At 59.2% G+C, this 5,510-nt stretch overlaps 1 protein-coding gene across 6 annotated transcripts in view; it reads right to left on the bottom strand.

Annotated features, from left to right (window-relative positions):
• The window catches only part of BCL9L (BCL9 like), a 28,746-nt gene that overhangs the window by 15,488 nt on the left and 7,748 nt on the right, over nt 1-5,510 (bottom strand). The window contains exon 1 of one of the 6 annotated variants that reach the window (XM_040483230.1): nt 2,245-3,767. The exons of the other annotated variants lie outside the window; for them this stretch is intronic. The gene's annotated coding sequence lies outside the window, so the exon portion shown is untranslated. Of the gene's footprint in view, nt 1-2,244; nt 3,768-5,510 lie in introns of those variants that run through there. 6 annotated transcript variants of the gene reach the window in all.

Here is a 5,510-nt window from a genome sequence, read left to right on the forward strand (position 1 = left end):
GCCAGCGGACCTGACCCCAGCTGGGGGAGAAGACCAGGAGGCTTCCACGGATGCTCAACACAGAACCGCCACAGGTAACAACAGGCATTCACACACCGGTTGGCAACCTGCTTATTTCCAGCTGCCCCCACACTGGAAGCCCCTGCTTGGTTCACCAGCCAGCCCACCGGTCTCATTGCCTAGCTCAAAACCATCCAAGAGACGCAGTGAGAAAATGGCTTGGAGGCTCCATGCTCCCCCCATACAGTGGGCAGACACCTCTAGAGAGGAAATGGGCTGCCTGGGCCCTCTGTGATGGCCGAAAGGTCAGGGCCCTGCTAGAGCAATAGGGGTAGGATTATTGTCCCCTGGCTCAGGGAGACGCAGCTCCCAAGACAACAAGGTCCGGGGTGCCCCTTCCTCCTGGGTGTCAGGATACCTTGGTCCCTAGAAGCTCTCCCCTACCACCCAGGTCACTTCCTCTTCCTGAGGTGGTGACTCAGCCAACAGGGGAGGTCAAGGATTCATACCCCAGCAGGAAATCTGCTCAATGACCAAGGTATTGCCATGGGACCCTCTATGGGGACTCGTAGACTCAGAGGCCTTCCCCTTGCCCTAGTTCCTAGCAGCTCTCCCCCTTTCCCCCCACCTCCTGCCAAAGGAGACCATGCAAATCAACAATTTTTGTCTGGTTGACAAACCACCTCACCCCACCTGCAGCCCCAGGGTGACGCCAGGCAACCTCAATTCTCCAGGGACATGGCAACTTCTGGCCCCAGACCACTGTAGTCTGGGGGCTCTGAACAGGGTGCTTCTGGGGGGGGGGGGGATGCTGCCCATTCTGGTGCCCACTGTCCCTTCTGGAGGCCGCAGAACAAGTGGCATTGCCTAGACAAGCTTGAAGTCACCTCACTTGGCTCCTTCAGCCAGTGCCAATGTGGCCAGGCCTTGGGACACAGTCATGCCCTGGCAGTGGGGTGCCCCCAAAGGCTGCTGCCCAATCCCTGGCTGCTCCCTCCCTCGGGGGGGAGGGGGAAGGGAGGGTGGGGGGCACAAGGAAACAAGACAGGGCAGGAAGCCCAGGCAGGCGGCGGGCACTCTGGGCCAGGCACAAACAGCCAACACAGGAAACCACAGCCCACCCCCGCCCACCCCACCCGCCCAAAGCTCTGGGAGAGAGGAGTTGCCAAGAGGCTGGTACCCCGACTGGGGCAAGGGCCTGGGGTTAGCCGGGGGCAAGGCGGGAGCAAGCAGTTCTTCAGCCTTCTCTCTGCCCCAGACCCTACCTGGGGAGGGGGAGAGGAAGCCAGGCTGGCAAGGGACGGTGCTGCCTCTTTAAATCCACCGAAATCCTGAGCTAGGCCCAACCCAGCTCTGGTTTCACAGGAAGGAAAGGAGCTCAGGAGCCAGTAGGGCAGGCGGTGGTGTCTGGAATTAGCCCCACCGGCCCAAATATATCTGGTCTCCGCCTGCCACCCCACTGGCACTTCCTGCCCCCTGGCACCTGCACCACGGTGGGGGTGGGAGAGGGTCTAGGTGCTACTCCCTACCCAGTGGGAGACCCTGGTCTCTGGAGTTGTCCTGTTGCTGGGTACACGTGGGTGGGAGGTGACCTCCCAAAGCCTTCCCAGAAGGGAAGAATGGGCAGGGTAGCTCCCTGAGGGCCCTCACCTGGCCTGTCCTCCAAGGGGTTAATCTGGCCCCTGTTGGGGGGGGGGGGGGGTAGGGGTGGCCTAGGAACCTCCTCCAAACTGCCTGGCGGCTGGGAACAATGGGGCCATTGTGGGAGGACCGGAGTGCGGGCAGACTTGCTGGCACAGCCAGCCAGGCGGGACCTCACCCAAAGCCGGCCTGCCTGCCGCACTGCTCTCTCCCCCAGGTACTGCCAGCGGCCCAGACGTCCTCCCAACCCCCTCCCCTCGCCCGCCTGGCCCAGACCCCTGGCACCAGCAGCACCTGGAGGGCCCTCAAGCTCTGCCCACGTTGACATCCAGACTGCTCTGACCCTACAGGAAGCAGGGGCATGTGGGCCAGGGCCGGGTGGGGGTGGGGACTGACGAGACAGGATGTGTGCCTGTGATCCTCCTGCAGGGAAGACAGGAAGGCCAAACGGGGTTTCTGGTGTCAGTCCTGGCACCCTCAGGCCAGAAGGGCTTAGGGGATTGTGAGACCAGTGACCGGCAGGGTCCCCTGCCCCCAGGCCTCCTTTCCCACACTCATTCCATAAACCTGCTCCCTGAGGAGATCCTGCCCCAGCAGCCTCACCTTCTGGGGTCGGGACACTGGCAGGCAGTGCGAGTGATGCAGGGCAGTGAGAACTGGGTTTGCAATCAGACAGACAAGGTGCCAGTGACATCCCGCCCTTTCTGAGCTATGGGACTTGTCCCTCTGAGCCCGTTTCCTCATCTGCGAAATGAGGATGCATTTACAGGGTGAGATACTAGTAGTGAAATAGCTAACAGAACACGTATGACATACTCAGCCCTCAGGAAACCACCTTTGGCCCTGATATCCCCTTCATTGCCCCCTGCATAGCACCCAGATATGTGGGCATTTGGTAAAGGTGGGCATTTGCCCTTGGAGTATCCCAGGGAATGGGGCCTGTGGACATCATATCAATGGTACCAAGTACAAACGCTTGGCTCTTCCTCTGCCCTTCTGGAAGAGGCCAGCTCCCTCAGCTAGCACTCCCGTGGGTATCAGTAGATGTACTGACATACACTTGAACCCAGAGTGTGAACCCCCAAAGTGATAACGTTCTCCGCTCTCTTAGCTTCAGGTGTGTGTCTCAAAGCCTCAGGAGGCAAGTGGAAGGGGTTTTCCTTCAGGAGTGGCCTGTACCCTCCAGCCAGGCATCCCTCTCCCCGTCTGACCCCTTGGTAGTATCCTGCAGGGTTTGGGCTGGAGGAAGCTGGGGCCTCCTTTCTTGCCATGCGCATCTTTAAAGGGTGAAGGGTCCAAGAGAGCAAGAAAAGCAACTGGCACAGGCAGTTCTGGAAAGCATGGGTCCAGGGAGAAGACCTGTCCTCTTCTCAACTGGAGAGGGCTGTCCCTCTCAGGGTGGCTCCCCGAGCCCCCAAAGGGTTAACAAGGCCCTAAAAATAACCTGCTCCCAGCAGGACCCGCTGATTGGAACCCTCCAGCCATCTGTTCCCATTTTCTCCTGTTCACATTGGAACATCTGAAACCAGCCCCAGAGCCCCAGCCCGATCCCAAAAATAGCCCCAGCCTGCCCAAGGAACAGGCCCCAGGGGCTGGGCATAGGCAGCATGGCCAGCCCGGCAGTGAGGCATGGCCCAGGCCAACTCTGAGCCCTCACTTTCAGGCCCATAGAAGGGAGGTGTCCTCTCTGGTCCCAGAAGGAGGTGATGAGCAGAGCCAGGGTCTCCAGCCCACTCATCTTGGTACTAGGCCAGAGTACCAGGTCCTCATCTTGGTACCGACCAGCCAAGCCCAGGTCTCAGACCCAGGAGCCCTGGGATCCCAGCTCTGCCACATCTTAATCCTCTTTGTCCTGAGATTTGAATACTCGCTCCGCAGAAGATCCAAACCACCGGTCTGCAGAGCTCCCCCTGTTGTGGGTACCCCATGCCTGCTGCCTACTCCTGGGCTCCTCATCCAGAAGTTCCCAAGCCTCAGCCCCTCCACTATCTCACTCCTACCCCAGGGCCCACAGGACCCTTCTCACCCAGGGTCACTCAGCATCCCCCCTGCCCCACGGCACACAGGGCTGAAGCAGATCTCTTTCCAGCACTGCCCACGCTCAAGCAGCCCAGGAAAAGAGTCCTCTGGCCACGGTGGATGCCAATATGACCCCACCCCACCCCCGGGGGTTCAGGATGCCTCCTCCCTGCTGGCTTGTGTACAGCAGGTGCCAGGCAGGCCCATCTGGGCTTCTATACATATCCCGGGCCTGGGCACTGCTCTGCCACACTTGGGGAAAATGTCCAGGCAGGGTACAGGGAATCTAGGGGACCCTGGACCCTGGGGCAGGCCTCACAGCTGCCATCCAAGTCACAGCTCCACACTGCCATGGCTCTCCCCAAGGAAGGTCCCTGACCTCTTAGGCCAGGAAGGAGAGGAGGCAACCAGTTAAGCCATTTAAGGACAGAATGTAGCGTTTCAGCCTGGTGAAGAACAGAGCAGCAGGGATGGGATGGTGGGAGGGGTGCTAAAGTTGATCTGAGCCAAGCAGCCCGGGGGAGGGAAAGCTCAGCCTGAGAAGTGCTGGCAGACCGGGAGGGACATGTCCTAAGTCCCCCAGGCTCCTCTCTGGGCCTCTGGCTATTTGGCAAACTTGCAACTCAGATGTTGGTGGGCTCCAACAGTGGGGAAACTGAGGCAGCAAGAAAGTGAGTCTGGAAGGGTATTAGAATCCAGGAATCTGAAGTGCTGGAAAGGTTGCCCCCCCCCCCACTCCTCCCACCGACCATCAGTTCTTCCCTGCTAGAGCACCACTGGGAGGGTCGGGAGGGGAAGGGTCGGGGGTTCCTGCAGAAAGCCGTGACTAAGAATGAAGGGAAGCAACTCTAGCATTTATTGAGCACTTGCTCTGTAACATCAGACTGCCCCTAATGCTTCACATGCACGATCTGATTTAATCCTCCCCATAACGCCACAAAAAAGTACTTTCCTGATCCCCACCTTTAAGGCACAGGGAAGCTAAGTAACTTGCCGAAGGTACACAGTCCAGAATTGGAAGAATCAGGATTTGAACCCAGACCTGCCAGCAGTTGGGTTTGTAACCATTTTGCAATACAGATTCACCCTGAATCGGCTTTGACGAGAGAACGGGTGCCCCTCACTCATTCCGCACACACTCCCTCCACGCCTGATGTGCGCCAGTTCCTGGCTAGAGGCCCCCAGTTCCTGCCCAGGGAAGAGATCAAAGAGAGGGCACCAGTCCCCACCCCCTCAGCACAGGTGCCCTGAGAGCAAAGTTCTCTAGGGCCCCCAGTCCTACCCACCCCCAATCTGCTAAGTCCTCACCCATCCTGGTCCCTAATAGTGGGAAGGGAGCCAAGCAAGTTACCATGACAACAGCACAGGGCCCCAGCTGAGAGAGGCCCCAAGGCTGGCAGTGAGTCTGCCGCCCCTCTCACTCACCAGGTGGGGGTCAAAGGTCAAGTGGGACTCACTAGTGAGGGTGGAGTCTAAACCCTGCCCCCACACCTGCTCAGCCACACCTGTCACTGCTCCCCTCTTTTTTCAGGGCTCCAGTTGGAAACAGGACCACTTCCTGCCAGTCCCTGAGGGGTAGTGGCCTCCAGCAGGGAAGGGGGGGGGGATTAGAAGCCCCTCCCTCCTGAGGACAGTCTGAGCGAAGGGCCTCCTCCTGGTCCTCAGCCTTCTCCAGCTTTCCCTAGTCAGTCCAGGAGCCTACAGGCGTGTTTGTTGTGAATTCAGAGAGTTGTTGCTAAGTAAGGAAGGAGGGGAGGGAGGAGAGGGAGGGAAGGAGGGGGGTGGTAGTAGGGAGAGAGCCTCTGTGTGTGTGTGTGTGTGTGTGTGTGTGTGTGTGTGTGTGTGTGTGT

Source organism: Herpailurus yagouaroundi, unplaced genomic scaffold (genome assembly GCF_014898765.1).
Source record: "Herpailurus yagouaroundi ecotype Mexico unplaced genomic scaffold, PumYag 161, whole genome shotgun sequence".
In the NCBI taxonomy this organism is placed as follows: domain Eukaryota; kingdom Metazoa; phylum Chordata; class Mammalia; order Carnivora; family Felidae; genus Herpailurus; species Herpailurus yagouaroundi.